This window comes from Labrus bergylta, chromosome 20 (genome assembly GCF_963930695.1).
Source record: "Labrus bergylta chromosome 20, fLabBer1.1, whole genome shotgun sequence".
Taxonomy (NCBI): Eukaryota; Metazoa; Chordata; class Actinopteri; order Labriformes; family Labridae; genus Labrus; species Labrus bergylta.
In genome coordinates this window covers 18,477,015-18,492,856 of record NC_089214.1, presented here as the reverse complement: position 1 = coordinate 18,492,856, position 15,842 = coordinate 18,477,015, and positions in this window count along the sequence as shown.

Genomic DNA, 15,842 nt, shown 5'->3' with positions numbered 1-15,842 from the left:
TCTGGTTCTCTTCTCATAGAAGCTGCTGCTTTTTTCATTGACCTCCCAGCTCTCATACAAAACACTCTCTAGTTGTTCTGCTGTGTCCGTGCATAAGCCTGTGTGAGAGAGAGTCTGGGTGATGGCTGGCGTCAGAGCAAGACATGGTGGTTGGCATGTCATCAGAGGTCACAGAGGGCACAGACATGCCAGCAGATGGGTATGTGTGTGTGTGTGTGTGCATGCCTTCCCTCCGCCTCAGTGACTGCAGCTGTCCAGTGTGGAGACAGCCCATCATCGGCTAACAAGGAGTGACAACACGGAAACATGGCCCACCTCTGCCAGCAAGGTACCTTTTCATCTGCTCTTGTCTGTTTTTATGGTTTCGCTGGAAAGACGTACACGAAAGGTCAACATTAAAGTTGTTTGTGTGGGAGCCTTTCATGAGAACAGAGAAATAAGCTCACAGTAAGTTATTGCAAGGCCTGATAAGAAGTACAGAGCGTATCTCAATATTTTATGTGTTTGACTTTGGATTACAAGATCAGGGATAGAAAAAAAAAAAAAAAAAAGTCAGATGAATTTGTGATAGTTTGCCTGAAAGCAAAGTAAACGTGGTTTTAAAAAAAAAATAATAATAATAATCTAACAGGTGCACTTGGTCGCTTCCTGGCCTGCTCTTTGCCTGTTCAAATCCAAAATAATACCTGTATTATGACCGGGCTGAGGCAGGGTGAGGAAGCCCCAAAGACAGATTGACCTTCCAAAGTCTGCAACGCCACTAAAGGACCGCTGCTGGTAATAGTAAAAAATTGACAAAAGCAGGATTTAGATTGTCTGTTTGTGATGGAGACATTTCAACAATAACAGATTGCAACATTCATGGGAATTTGGGTTCTAAGTTTATAGCCTGAACTGTGAGAAAAGCCAGAAATCTCAGCATCTGGTAAAGTATTTGTTAAGTGACACATCAATGTAATAGGGCCATATTTAAAGGTGAAGAACACTAAAAGTTTGATCGTAACAATGAGTCTACAGTAACATGTATCGGATTTATCAGGATAGAAGTCTGTCTAAACATGCAGAGGAAACAGTCAAGCATCCATGCCACAACATGTCCAGGCTGCTGGCACACGATCCTACAACGACCATGACATACAATCCTGTGAAGTAACTTTGTGTCAACACCATGTACAACTCGGTCTGAAATGTCTTGTTATCATGCTCCTCAGTCTGCTACCTCACTCCCACCGGACCCTCACTAGTATGTTTTTTGTCTCTAGTGTGAACGAGAGAGCAGTCTGTTCTTCCTGTTTTTGAAGACGGCGCAGTGCTCTTGGGCCATAGAGCTACCGTTCCCTGTGCCAATAAAAATGGTAACTGAGACGGCAGCACCCAGCTTGAGCTCGATTGGGCAAGAGACAGAGATAAGAGGTTTGTTGGTGAGCAATCTGATCCTCTGTCTGAAAAAGAGCCTTCACTGAAAAGATGAAATATAACACAGAGATTAAAAGTGTTGATGACATTTGAAAAAGACATTTACTCGGAAACAGGATCTGATCTTTGAAAATAATTGTGGCGGGCCTGAAGAGAAGAGTTATCTTTGCTGGAATACAGATCAAATTCAGGCTTGTTTATCCTGGTTTATCAAGACAACATGTTCGGTTTGGCTGTTCACTTTTATCAGTCAGTTTAATCAACCCACAACACTTACCTGCACAAAACTGTGGCCTCCTGCTTTAACTCCATCTTTAGGTAGCCATCACCAGAATCCTTGTTACCCTCTCTGTTGGCACCTTTGGTTACTGCAATGGTTGATTTCACACCTGCAACTATATGGCAGCAATCTCTGTACCTATAAATTGCTTTTTAGTCGATATAGGTGCTTCTAGGAGAGATGGTCACCTTTAAGTGTAGCCAGCAGTTAGCATTGCAATTCTTCAGACCTTAACTTCCTGGTTTTCTGTATACATCCACTGTAATGATATCACAGTCTTATTACAAATTAAATCCAGGAAACTTCTGGTACCAAATCTGGTCCAACGGCAGATTCTGCATACTTCTGCAGAGACCACCAAACAAAGATCAGCACAACATGCACATTTAGACAGTTTGATTGGAGCTCTGTGGAAATATTGGTGTGTACATTTCTAGTAAAGTTTGTGCCGCAAACGAGGAGGTTTAGTAGCCCTGGGCAGGGGAAACCAAAAAGGGAATACTGCCTATGAGTGGCCACCAAGAGAGAGGCAGGGTAAGCTTGAATAAGATGCAGTGACAAGGACTCTGACTGTGGGGGCAAAAGAGACATAAGGGTGAGGTGGGCACTAACCATGTTGTTGCTTAATTCACTGTCAGGATCTGGTCATTACCTGACGTTATAAGCATCTAACTTCACAAAGTACAGATGCACTGGATTGCATCAGTACTCATGTTAATCTGTCTCTGACTGTATACATCCATGTTTCTATTTTCTGGGGTTTGTCCACACTGCACTCTTTTTGCAAACCCATGATTCTAATCTATTGAATCTTTATTGGGAGATAAGGAACAATGTACATGTTTATGAGTATACAGCAGGTCAAACATAGCTCTTGGTCTTAAAAATATGTATTCCACCTTGTGTAGCTCTGCATTGTTTGAAATCTAATAAAACAGCAGGCAGACCTTGAACTTCCTTAAAGAAAACAAATAAAATACACGTAGCCCCACAGGACTGCTTAAGTTTCTATAAAGGTGACAGCACACTTGGCAAACAAAACTTCTTTTTTTTGGCCCAGTCACCTTTCATTTTAGTTGACTTGTGAGAAAAAACAGGCCTTAAAGAAAATAATTTCTCTGTTTTGTGTTGGAACAATGGAAGGCGAGGAGAGGAGGAATTCATTCACGCCCGCTTTCCTGACAGCTTATGGGAATTTTCAGCCTCTGCATGCTCACTCTCTTTCTTTTGTGCTACATGATGGGCCCCCGTTACTCAATTACTAAAGGTTTCAAAATGAAAATGCCAATGAACAAAAGCTCTGCGCTTCGAAGTTAATAATCTAGAATAAAACCACCCCAGGGAGTTGGTGATGGGTCCTTGGTGGGCTGAAATGCAGGTGGTTATATGAATTCTTTGGCAATAGCAAAAATTCACCCAGTGGATCACTAAATAAGAAAAGGATTGCATGCTATAAAACAAATTAATACATTTATATTTCTCAGAGGGAACGTTGCGAGGCATGCTGGATAGTCTCAGAACATGGCTGCTTAGAAAATGAGCACTGGGTGGCACATAAAACACTGAATGAAAATTAAATTTCCCACCTTTCACCATAAATGGAAGCACTCGCTATTAGCGATTCATGAAACATTTAGTTACTATTCACTTATAAACATCAGATTAATTGTGTTCACATGCCGTCTTTTTTGCAAAAGCAAGCCAAAGGTCTAATTAGCAGAAATGTGCGTGATGTTTTGCATCTGTTCAGTTTCATCAGACAGCCTTGCTAATACAACAGCTCTGTGTTCCTGTCAGGTCCAAAAAATACAGATAACAGTCCAGCAACAACAGTCACCTTCCTCAGTCAGTCACAGGGCGAAACAATAGCCAGAGAGGACGCAGAGAACAGCCTGTCATCAGCCAGCGGCCACCAGCAGCAGCAAGGTTTGTTGTCGTCTGGATTCCTGAGCTGTAGAGGAATGTTTGGCAGCACCTCCAACTACATACCTTCTCATTGGCTTTGATTTGCTCTGTTTAGTGCACATGGCAGGTATTTTCCAAATGTTATCAATATGTGACTATAGTGGTGCCAAACCCGAACACTAAAACCTACATTTCATGGTTAACAAATAGCAGCAAACACAGATTATAGTTTACCAATAAAAACTATATTATAACCATTTTCAGTTGATGGCTAACTTGTCAGCGAGCATAGTTGTATTTTGGTCATCCATCACCTATAAAGCAGTGTTAAAATTAATTTAGAGTAATGTCCGTACATGTAAAAGATTTACATCAAATATAAACTGTTTTGCTTAGTTTTTTATCTCCACCAACTTGGGGAAGAATCTAACTTCTAGCTTCTAGATGCTTAACTATCAAACTGATTCAATTCAATTTAAAAAATGTCATTTGTCCCTGGGGGGCAATTCAATTGCTACTTGTTATAAATATAGTCCCATACTGGTTATAGTAAGTGGACTTTTAGTGCCTTTGTTAAAGATAGAGTAAGTCCTGAAACAAAAAGAGACTTATAGAAAAGTAGTTCCGCTCAATCATCACTTATGTGGCTCCATACTGTACATGTGTGGTGGTGATTGTCTCTGCAGAGACTCTGTCCTCTGTCTCTTTATTTCAAATGACAGCGCTAAGGTGGGTTTAGTACTGGATTTAATTCAGCAATTGCATGCGATTAAAACCAGCGAATATGATGGACGTGGACATAGTGGTGAATAGGGGAAAATGTAATCATAGAGAGGCGAAAAGCCACGCAGAAAAAGCTTGTCCCAAAACGAGGGCGAACCTTGGGTAAACTTTCACCCACTGACGCGTAGTTGGCCTGCTTTCAGCGCGACAGGCAGGAGCCAACACAGGTGGTTAGCTTGTGCGGTAGCTTGCAGTGAAGGTAGAAGCAATATGTGCACTATAGGCCTTATCGTACGTACTGCAGTAGGTGTGCACTTCTAGGGGCGAGGAGCCCAGGAGGAGGGAGGGGCCCAGATTGAAATCAAACCAGTAAAAATGAACAAAACAGAAACAGTAAGCTGAAAGAGATGGAAAACTTAAGTAAAAGAAAGGAAACTGCAAAGATGAGCAATTATTTTCTGTGGGTTTGTCTTACAAAATATCATCCCCAATGAGCCTTTGACATACCTCTCTTTAAGTGGTCCATTGTAAATATAACATTAATACAGCAGCTTTAAATCTCCTTTATTCTCCAGGTAAAACAAGCTGAAGAGGTTTCATTTGAATCAGTTCCCACTGACTTTATTTCCGCCTTATTACACTTGAGAGTTCTTCTTTCCTTGAACTATTCTTGGTTTGACATTGTAAAATAAATTTCCAAAATTGAATTCTAAAATGTTATGAGAAAACCATTTGCAGTGAGTCTTTTGATGAGTTATTTATGAATTATTATCCGGGTACTAATTTAAGGAAATAAATCGAGGAACAGAAAGGAGAAGTAGTGAGCAATAGAAAAGATGATTTAATGTCAATGTGAGCTGAAAGTGAATAGAAAAGCTTTGCCAACTGAAAATAAAACTCAAAATTTCCAAGCACATTGTCCTTTAGTTCAATGTTCAGTTTATGTTTCTAAATGTGGCTTTGTGAAAGATGAAGCCATAGCCACAGGGCTTCTCCGAAAGGTTGTTTTTTTAATCTCAGTGTCAGTATCATAAAGAAAACTATCAAATAAAAAATCCTGTACTGCTCTAAAAGTTTGAATGTTCAATAAAATCAGACACCATTCTCAGTGAAAAAGGCCCAACAGGTGGTTTCCACATTTGGATAAGATGTTCTGAGGCACAAAGTCCAATTTATCAGCCCAATGTGATGTCAGTCACCTCTGATGTATCAAAAAAAGCGCGCCATGACGACCTGATCCTTTAAATACATTTTCCAATGCAAATGACGACTAACAATTTCAAGTTTCCTCAGTTTGTCTTTGTCGAGGTTGTATAAAAATGTAACAGTACATGCATAATATCTAATTACAAACATTTTTAAATCTAAATATTTATGGTCATATAATCCAGACAAAGCAAAAAAAAAATGGCAGCTTTAACAATATTTTAAGAATACTCCTATATAGCTCAACATAAATAATAGGTCCCCTTCAACATCTTAATCTCTGAATAATTTTGCAAGGCTAAAGAGTGAAAAGGTAGATTAGGCCAACTCACCTTACTATTAGTGAACATTTCACAAAAGGAAACCTTAAACAATACTTCTGTCTCATTGTCAGTTTGGCTGAAGACGATGGAATTTCTCCCCTGTTGTTCTCAGAGTGAGCTCTTTGCTCTCATGATGAGATCTCCAAGGAGCGTCTAATATCCCAACAACCTCAGCCCCTGGAAGCCAATAAATCAATCAGTTGTGCTTTACAAGCCTGTATGTATGATACCCATTCAGAAAATAGACAATCCCTGCTGTGGATACCAGCCATCCTGACTGACAGAACAATGAAGGAGAGATGGAATGTGGGACCTAGGTGCATGCACAAATATGTGTGACTGCGTACTTTGTGTGATTTTTGGAGTCTCTCTGTGTTTGTAGCAGCTCCAGACATGTGAACCCCCCCCCCCCTCTGAATGTGAGTCAGCCTCTCATCCTGGCTTTCTCCAGGGAGGCAGGGGCTCTTGGCAAAGGAATGCATGGGAGTGGGCTTCTTCAATAAAGACAACTCTCCTCAGGGTCCCGGGTCGGCCCTGGGCTTTACTTTTCATCGTTTCCCTCCGCTGTCTCCCTCTGAACCCAAGTGGGTTGCTGCTTTTGCTACTGCTGCTGCTCCATTTCAAGCCTAATGGCTTTACCTTGAGGCTGACAGAGAAAGACACAGAGGGAGGGAGGAGTCCAGACCTAAAATTATGACTCACCTACACTATGCCCATGTTAAAGGGATAGTTCAGGTTTTTGGAAGTGTGTATGAGGTACTTATCAATAGGAAGTGTGCTGCGTACAGGAGATAACATACTGCTGGATACTGACACAGCAACAGAAAGAAAAGTATACATTTTATTCATCCCTGAGGGAAATTCTGGTTTTACACTCTGTTATTGAGAGACATGTTTACACATAGGCCCACAATACACACATGCACAAACAGGACCTGTGGACAGGCATCAGTGGAGAGATGCTTTGCATGCTTTATCTTCATGTTCAGCGTCAGAGTAGTATTATTTATTTGAACACATTTTCAGCAAGAAAGCCAATAACCAAATTTCCCAAGGTGTCAAAAGATACACGTGAGTAAAGGCTTCAGTTTTATGGCTACCATCCACTTGTCTCGTTTCAAATTATTTGCACAGTTAAACAGCATTTTCCCTGATAGCCACTTGATGAGAATGGATTTATACTAGCACTCGTTGCTCTTTGCCCAGTTGTGTCGTTTAGATCTAGCAGATGTATGGCTGGAGTACAAGAAAAAAGACAGCCGTTGGGGAAAAAAATGAAAAAAAGGGAAATCGAAGATGAAAATGTCAAGGTAAAGGGAGGCAGATAAATTAGTATTGCAACTAAAAAAAAAAAATGGAGAGACAGACAAATCCAATGGAAGCAATGACAACAGTATGAATCAAGAGGGGAAATGGAGTGACAAACACAAGGAAGGAGTAAGACAAAGATTGGACAGGAGGAAAGGACCAGGAGATGGAAGACTACTCACTGGCTTGTACATCAAAGCAGGCAGTGAGCAGCTCCAGGCAGGTCCTCCCAGCACCTGCTGCTGCCCCACAGCCAAGTCAAACACATTATTCCAACAGACGCACTGCTTAATGGCTTCTGTGGAGGGACCTTCGCCGGACATGGCTGCCTCTGCAGACGCTCAGGGGTGCAGGTTGGCCGACACACACACACACACGCAGAGAAACGCATAAAGAGTTCCCAAACCGGGTTCTTACTCACTGCTTACACAGAGTGACACATCCAGGAGAGCACTCAGACACAGGCACAACTTTCCATGTGTGAGCCACAAGATCATTTTATTGCTTATGTGCTTGAGAACGGACGTATCCAGACACCTGTCAGACTCATAAACTCTCCTGAAGAACCCACAGACTGATGAAGCACTCGTTCAATTAAATACATCTCATAACACATTAATACCTAGTTCAAGCATTGTGCCCCTGCATGTCTGCCTATTCAAACTCAACGCTCTCTGAGAAGGACCAGCTTTGTTTTCAGACCCAGGTCAATATGGAGCAGAGAACAAATCATCCTTAGAAAAACAGTAAACATCTGTTTTGTGACTTGGCCACCTCTCACTGGCAATGTCAGCGTGACCTCAACAAGGTTGGGCCCCTTTTATATTTTCCATGAGAGCAAGTGGGAGTACCAGTAAGTGGGTGACAGAGTCTGTAATTTTATTTTTTATTTTTTTTTAAGCGTGGAAAAATAAAAACAAACCTTGACGCAATGAAAGCAGGGCCTTCTTAACATGGCTTGTATTTTGTCCAAAAAGAATAAAACCATGTGCGGTTTATATGTAAGGCTTTTGCTCAGTCAAAGTGAAGCCTCATTGATTAGTATCGACATTTATGGCTCTCCTCGTATGAAATACTGTCTGCTCAAATATCATTTGAAAGCCTTGCTATCCTTGTAGCTTCAAGCTTTCGTGGCAGCCACTTGATTTGTAGTTGATGGAATTTCTGTTTTCTATTTCAGAGGCTGGGCCCGGCTTCAAAGTATCACCCTGTTAGTAGCACATTGTCTTGCTCAAGGACACTTAAGCTGGGTGGATGCTCTCCAATGTGTGGGCTTCAAGGAGATCTCTGTTCTTATTTTTAACACTATATTTATTTGTGTAGCATAGCATTGATCATGCTAAAGGGATAGATTATTATTACACTAAACCCTTTTATAAAACAGGATCGTAACAAAGTTAAAACATCTCAAATATCATCCATACATAATACTATTAACTGGTTGATTAGAACATTAAAGACATTCAAAATGAAACACCCGTTTTTGTAAATACTTTGAAAACTCTTTTTCATATGATTAGTTGTGCTGAGGCTGTTATGTCCTGAAGTCCACGTCCTCTTATCTCCTCTTCTTTCAAAGAAGTCATGATTTCTACCTTCATCTTCCTCTCCCTGCACCACCTCAAACCCCCTCACAGTCTGGCCAGTATATTCTGATGGCTTTACCAGCAGGAAGTGGGGCTTTTAAAATGAAGGCTCTTGACCAAGAAGCATCTGTGAAAGGCAGAGTCCAAGTCGAGGTGGGTCCTGTCATCACCTTTAACGTCTCACCTCACCTCAGGCGACATGTTTAAACACATTATAGTACTGTGCAGCTTCTTTTATGTTTGAGGCTGTTATTTATGTAGAGAAGTAAAAAAAAAGAAATCAAGTAATATCTTTACTCTCATGACAGGGCTGCTGACGGCTTAACAGAGATCAGTATAGGCACCGTTAGCAGTGTGCAAGCTAAAAAAGTCAACGGCTATTTCTCAATTCAGGGGCTGAATCCTTTGGACGGCGCTTTTAAAAACCAATTACATCACTGCAACGTGTTGATGGTTGTCCCATTTCAAAAGCTCATTCAAATGCAGCTGATAAATACATCCTTCTTTCCCCGGCCAACGGTGCATTCTTACCCAACATATCGAGAGATTCATTGCACGCCACTTCAAACAAGCGGACGTAGTTTGAAACAGCAAATAAAACATGTTTAAAAGTAAGAAAATGGTTTCAACTTAATCGATATACCAATGCCAGTGGAGGAAAAACAAAGGGCATTTCAACTTCAAATAATCTTTAAATTGCGTGTATATTTTTGTAATCCGTTTCCGGTGCAGATGTTGGGGTTGCCAGCTGTGCTTAGAAACAAATTGGTCAGGGCTGAGACAGCTTGTGATGCAAACAGAGAATCCTCCATAGACCAGACTGTCTCATTTCTGCATACAGGCTACAGAGGCTGGGTCCTTCATAGGCTGGGCTAGAAATGTTTGTTTTACTCCTTTAATAGATTAATGGTATTCACTATGCTTAGTTTTACACAAAAAACAACACCATGGCTCAGTGGCAGAATCGGTCGTCTCTTAATTGGAAGGTCAGGGGTTTGACCCCCAGCTCCTGCAGCCACATGTCAAAGTGACCTTGGGCAAGACTCTAAACCCCAAATTGCTTCCGCTGCTACATCAGCAGCATGTGAATGCAAATGAATGAAATTCAGAACAGAAAAAAACAAAGGTAATTTCTGAAGAAACCTTTTTTTGCTCAAACAAATATTTATTGTTGCACCTGTCAGTATCCAACCTGTTTACAGCTAATTTTCTGAAGTTTCCAGCAGCAGGACAAACAGCTGACTCTGTATGTAAAAAGGCCTTGTGGAAAAAGATGGTAATCCCAATACTGTAGATGCCTCAAGAGACTTAGCATGGCTTTAGTCATCCGCCAGGATCCAGTAGAGAGCGGTACAACATAAAAACAATGGGGATACAGTGGGGTTGTCATGGTAATCCCCAATCATCACCACCCTTTCAGCCTTTCATTTCTTTCATGTAACCATTTTCTTTCCTTTTTTCAGAGTACATTACGTTTAAGGAGTTTCCAACCTCCTTACTTTTTCTGTCTTTCGCATTTTGTTTCCCTCATTCTCTCTCCTTTTCCTCTCGTACACTCCCTTACTTCCTCTTTTAGAAACCCAGATGAAAAGACAAGGTGCCTTAAGATTTCTATCCCTTGACGTTTGTTCCTGAAGTTGCTTCATTCATGTGAGAGAGCCCTTTCCCATCTGTCTTTTCCCAGCACAGGTGCCTTCTGCAGTGGCTCTTCTAAGCTGTCTGCAAATTACATTGGTTCCCCTCTGCTGGTCACATCCTGTGTCCCGGATATGATACTGCCATGAGTCTCTGTGTTCCTAATGGAAACACGTCTGGCTTTGGATTGCATTGTGTTCAGTTGTGGGAAGACAGTGTTGAAAGCATTTCTACAGAAAGACTGAATGTCCTACGAGGTAATTCCCATATGTTTACGTGACAGAATTAGATTTAGACAGAAATAGCTTCTGTTTTCTTAAAGTTTTCCTTGGCAGACACGTGAAGCAGAACCTAATTTGAAAAAGATACTGTTTGGGAGAGGTGGTCTAAAGCTGTAACGGAGGGGGCGGGGTATTGTTTTTGCCATTTATATGAAATTTATGATGATCAAGTACAAACTACCTCGTAGGTTTTTATGTTCACTTGTCAAAGTACTGCGAGAGTACATAAATCTGTCAGAGCAACGTTTTTTGAAAAGTCTTTCAGAGTTTGAACTCTTTTTGTGTTGAATTGTTTTAAAGGTGTTTTCCTTCTGGCACTACAGCAGAAACAAGAAGGAAGCGAGGGTGCAGAGGGTGCTTCAACATCCCCTAAAACTGGACACAACTGTAAACCATCAACTTAATTAATTATAACTTATTATTGATAATACTTAACACTAAAATAAGTCGAGGAAATATGATGTTATACTGACTCCTGCAGCCTCAACTGTATGACTTCCAGTCCCAGCACTATACCATAACAAATGTTAGGGATTACCGTTCACTTTTTCCACCTTTAAAGCAGTTACATTATATTTTAAGATATACATAACAAAGGTAAGAATTTGACATAAAAAGCATTAACCATCTGAAAGCCATTGTGTGTCATTCTATGTGGAAGCAGAGTTCACAGAATGAATGTTAGGCTAACAAATCTGCTACTTTTGAATCTGTTATATGGGCTGTTAAGAGTTGTATATAAAGAATCCCAAATATTGCCAAGTAATTGCGGTCTACTAAAGGCACTGAGGGAAAACTGTACGATGTTGAAGCCATGTTTTTAAATCTTAAAAATATGTGGCTTTTAAGAAAATATTGGGGTTTGAGCCTAAAAAGCAAAACACTGCTTAGCAAATGATGCAAGTTATCAAGTAGTTTAGAAAAGCGCAAAGACGAAGAAAATGATTTAACTTGGCTTTGTCTGCCTATATGAGACCCTTTAAGAAATCACTGCTCCCAGGCAAGCACACAAGTCTTTTTATAGCGCCAAATTGTAGCAAAAGTTACCTGAAGATACTCTAAAAAAAGAGCAAGTCTAAAATGTACTCTTTGTTATTTTATTTAGAGACACCCAAAAACCAACAGTGGCAACAGTGGCATGGAAAAAACTTCCTTCAAACAGGCAGAAACGTCAACCAGAACCAGAATCATTAGTGAACAGCCATCAAAAAAGAGGGAGACATTTTTGACCAGTCTAAAGCGGACGGCCCAGGTTCGAATCCCACCTGTGGCTCCTTTCCCGCATGTCCTTCCCAACTCTCTCTCCACGATTTCCGGCTCTATCCACTGTCCTGTCTCTCCATTAGAGGCACAAAAAGCCCAAAAATAAATCTAAATCTAAAAAGAAAAAGTAGCATGTTTTTAACCTCTCACACTGATCCTCTCTGTTATTCACTCTCTCAGTTTTCACTTTCAACCCACCTGCCGACTCTTGCACTCACAGCCACTAACTTGAGGCAATTGAGAAAATAAACAGAATGTCCTCAGGTCCCCAGGGCCCATTAATCTTTCTTTTTCCTATTACTCCATGCTGGAGCTGGCTTGGCAAGGTGCCTGGCCCTCAACAATGGGTAACCCGTAGACATCCACAACTATGCAGCCCCCACTTCAGCGGGCCAAAAGTAAAATGTGTCAGCAGTAATTTGGTCATATTTACCATAGCTTTTTGACGTGCTGAGATTAAATAGTGATGTGTGGTTATTGGCCTGCCATGGTAACAATAGAGCCCCTTTGGGACAGCTGGGCATGTGTGTAGAAGTTATTCAAAAGTCAAGACAAATAATCTCATATATCATTATTCACCTCAAATTAACCATAAAGGAATTTGTTTTTCACTCAGTGAGCTGTGGTGGGAGTCTAACAATGCTGTGGGTCACGAGTCAAAGTCAAGTCAATGTCAAAGCCACAGTTTGATAAAATGGCTCAAATAAACTTTAGTGGGTGGTAGTTCTCTTACTGATTACTTTTTCCATGTCAGCACAGTGGCCTATATCTGAGCAGAAATAGGATTGTATCAGTCATAACATTTGAGACAAACTATCTTTGATGTGAAACAGAGTAAGCTCAAAAAGTCAAAACCCAAAGTATGTTCTTAACCTTAGTGGTGCACACAAGAGGTGGTTAACTTATTTAAAGAAAAGACATGCTGAGAGAAATGCCTATCTTAAATGATATTTATGTGAGAATGTATAAATCACTCAGAGTTAGATTTAAAGCTCCTGTGTGACACCTTAGGGAATATACTCACCAGTTCTATAGCCACTGTAAGAAAATGCTACTTTAATGTTTGTGTATAAAAACAATGCTGTAGCCAGAAAACCGATTTCTTTGCTTATCATTTTTGGAAACTAAAGAAAACAAAACTGAATGCTCTTATCAGTATGTGTGAAGCTTATTACTTAAAATATTGTGTAAGTTGAATCCAAAAAAAGCCTAAAAATGGCAGTTTGCCATTGTTCATGACATTGTACATGACCTTGTATTTATCATCCTCTAATTTGAAACCCTTTTTTTAAGCAAATATCTCGACATGTTTCATAGGTGTCCATTACGATTTCAAAAAATGAAAGTCCGGCGAAAAGTTCACATTGCTTAAAAGCAATGAACAGGAAAATGTGTTGTAATCCATATGTGCATTCTTGCTTTGGAAAGAAAAAAAACTGTTTAAGTTTGAGGAACTGTCAGAAGTCTCAGGCCCTCTTAAAGTCTTTGGAGACTTTGGAGACTGCTGACCCTTTGACCCTAGCTCTGTGCAAGTTAGATCACAGACGCAAAGGTAAGACTTTCACATTTTTCAGAGAAGTAATGTTTGAGATTTTACACTTGGTTATAGTTCCCCCTCTTTTCAGCCATGATGTCAATGTGGCATTATCGTCAATTTTTGTGAAGGAGTCCCTCACAAGTATATTCTTTTTTTATTGAATGGTTACATTTATTTTTGACAGAATAAACTGTGTGTGTTTTAATGACTCTTAAAGCAAAAACAGGACTATGTGCTTGACTAAATAATGCTGACATCCTGACATTCCCAATACTAGACCTATATAAAGATCTCAGCCTGTATCCTATATCTAGTCCAGACACTGACTGTGCATGGTAGGATCATTTTCACCTTCTTTTAGCATATAGATATTCAAGAAGACCTGGTTTTATTTAAGAGCTGGGGCGGTCTGGAACAGTGTTATATACTGTGTTAGTGCCACTCCAGTCGCCCCTCTGACAGTTTCCATTCTCTAAACCCTTCCTTTCCTCTTCCCACTCTTCCTGTTGTCTGGATGAAAGGACGGAGATGGATGATTTAAAAGAAATACTGCAGCCAAGGCTGTCTCTTTATGGTTTCATGAAATCATGACTTTATTAAATGTGATGAAAAGAGTAGAAGGAAGGACTTGCCAAAGAGGTGTCAATTCATGCAGCCAGCAGGTGGGAACAGACACACACTGACACACTCACACATGATTTATACCCACTGTCAGCTATTACACATAGCTAAAGGCCCCATGATAGGCACTATTGACCAAATGTAATAAACTGGATTCATTATGATTCCAAAAATCTCTCACTCTTAAACATATGTTTCCATCATTGAGGGGGCAACTGTGACTCATATCTGACCATCGGTGTAGAACATTTTTTAAGATTTTTTCTCATAGTCCACTTCACAGCTCCTACATTGCACCTTTTGTACATTTTGTCTTTTTTATTTTGTCTTTTTTATTTTTTATTTTGTCTTTTTTATTTTGTCTTTTTTATTTTGTCCTTTTTATTTTTTATTTTTTATTTTTTACATTTTTAAATTTTATTGTATATATTGTAATAGCTTCTTCTACTGTATTATTTAAGTTGTTGCTAGTTCTGCTTCATTTCCTTGTTAATTGTTTAGCACCAATACACCAAGTCAAATTCCTTGTATGTGTAAATGTACTTTTTGATTCTGATACTGAAAACCAACAATCCATCTGCCATCTGAAGAAGCCTTGATTTGACCCCTGCGCTCTGGTTCTCATGTAAGAGTTTAAGCAAGCTTCACTTTCTGTTCTCTCAATCCTGAGCCTTTTTGTTGAAATGATATGTCATCTTTTTTATGGGAGTTGAAGTTTTTAGTTTTATACGATAAGGTATTTTATTAGCCAATGTTTGTTCTTGAAAAACTACGTTAGGTGAGAGGAACACTTTGACTACCAGCCAAAGTAACGCAGTCAAGCAGACTTACCTGATCAATAATAATCAATTAATATGGCTTTACCTTACTCTAGCGAAGGAAACCCCTCTTAAATGCAACTTAATTTACATGCTTATAGTTTTAATTCTAGGCTGTGATCCGGAGTAATGTTTATTGTGATGATTATTGTTTATGGGATCATTTGTATTTACTAGACCTGTGTCTGTCCTATGATTATGCTGAGGATTCTACAGGCTAAACGCGTTGTTCCCTCACAAATTAACAGCAAGTAAGTCATTTTCAGTGTGCCACAGATTACAGATTGATTCATTTTTCATTGTATGTTCCCGCAACTGTGCTCACCTGAGAACAGATGGGCTTTTCACAGGGAGCCTGTTTGTCTTTTCTTTTATAATTTTCTTTGCAAGATCCCTTGAAAGATTTAATTGGGTTCTCTTTCGTATACCATCAGGGGCAGGTAGAGGTTGTCTCTCCACCCGATGGTCAGGGGTTTGATCCCCATGTCTGGCATGTCCTTGGGCAAGACACTTTACCCCAAGTTGCTCCTGCTGCTTCGTTGGCAGCGTATGAATGTGTATGAATGGGATAAGTTAATACTTATGGAAACTTTGAATGGGTGATAAGTGTGACCTGTGATGAAAAAGCGCTTTGAGTAGTCAGAAGAATTGGAAGTGATATTTCACATTATCACCTTATATGTTGCACAACTGTTCACCTTGTAAAGTTAAAGTTGATAAACTAATGATAAACTTTGATAAACTGCTTATTTGCACTTCTGGTGAGATGCCAAACCTCATTTCGTTACTCTATACTTGTATATGTGTAATGACAATAAAGTTGAATCTCATCTCATCATCTCTCATCTCATATAAAAGGTGATGAGACAGGCACAGCTATGCCATTTTGTTTAACAATTTGAATGATGTAGCCTTTTAATGTTGAGCTAAAATCTCTGGG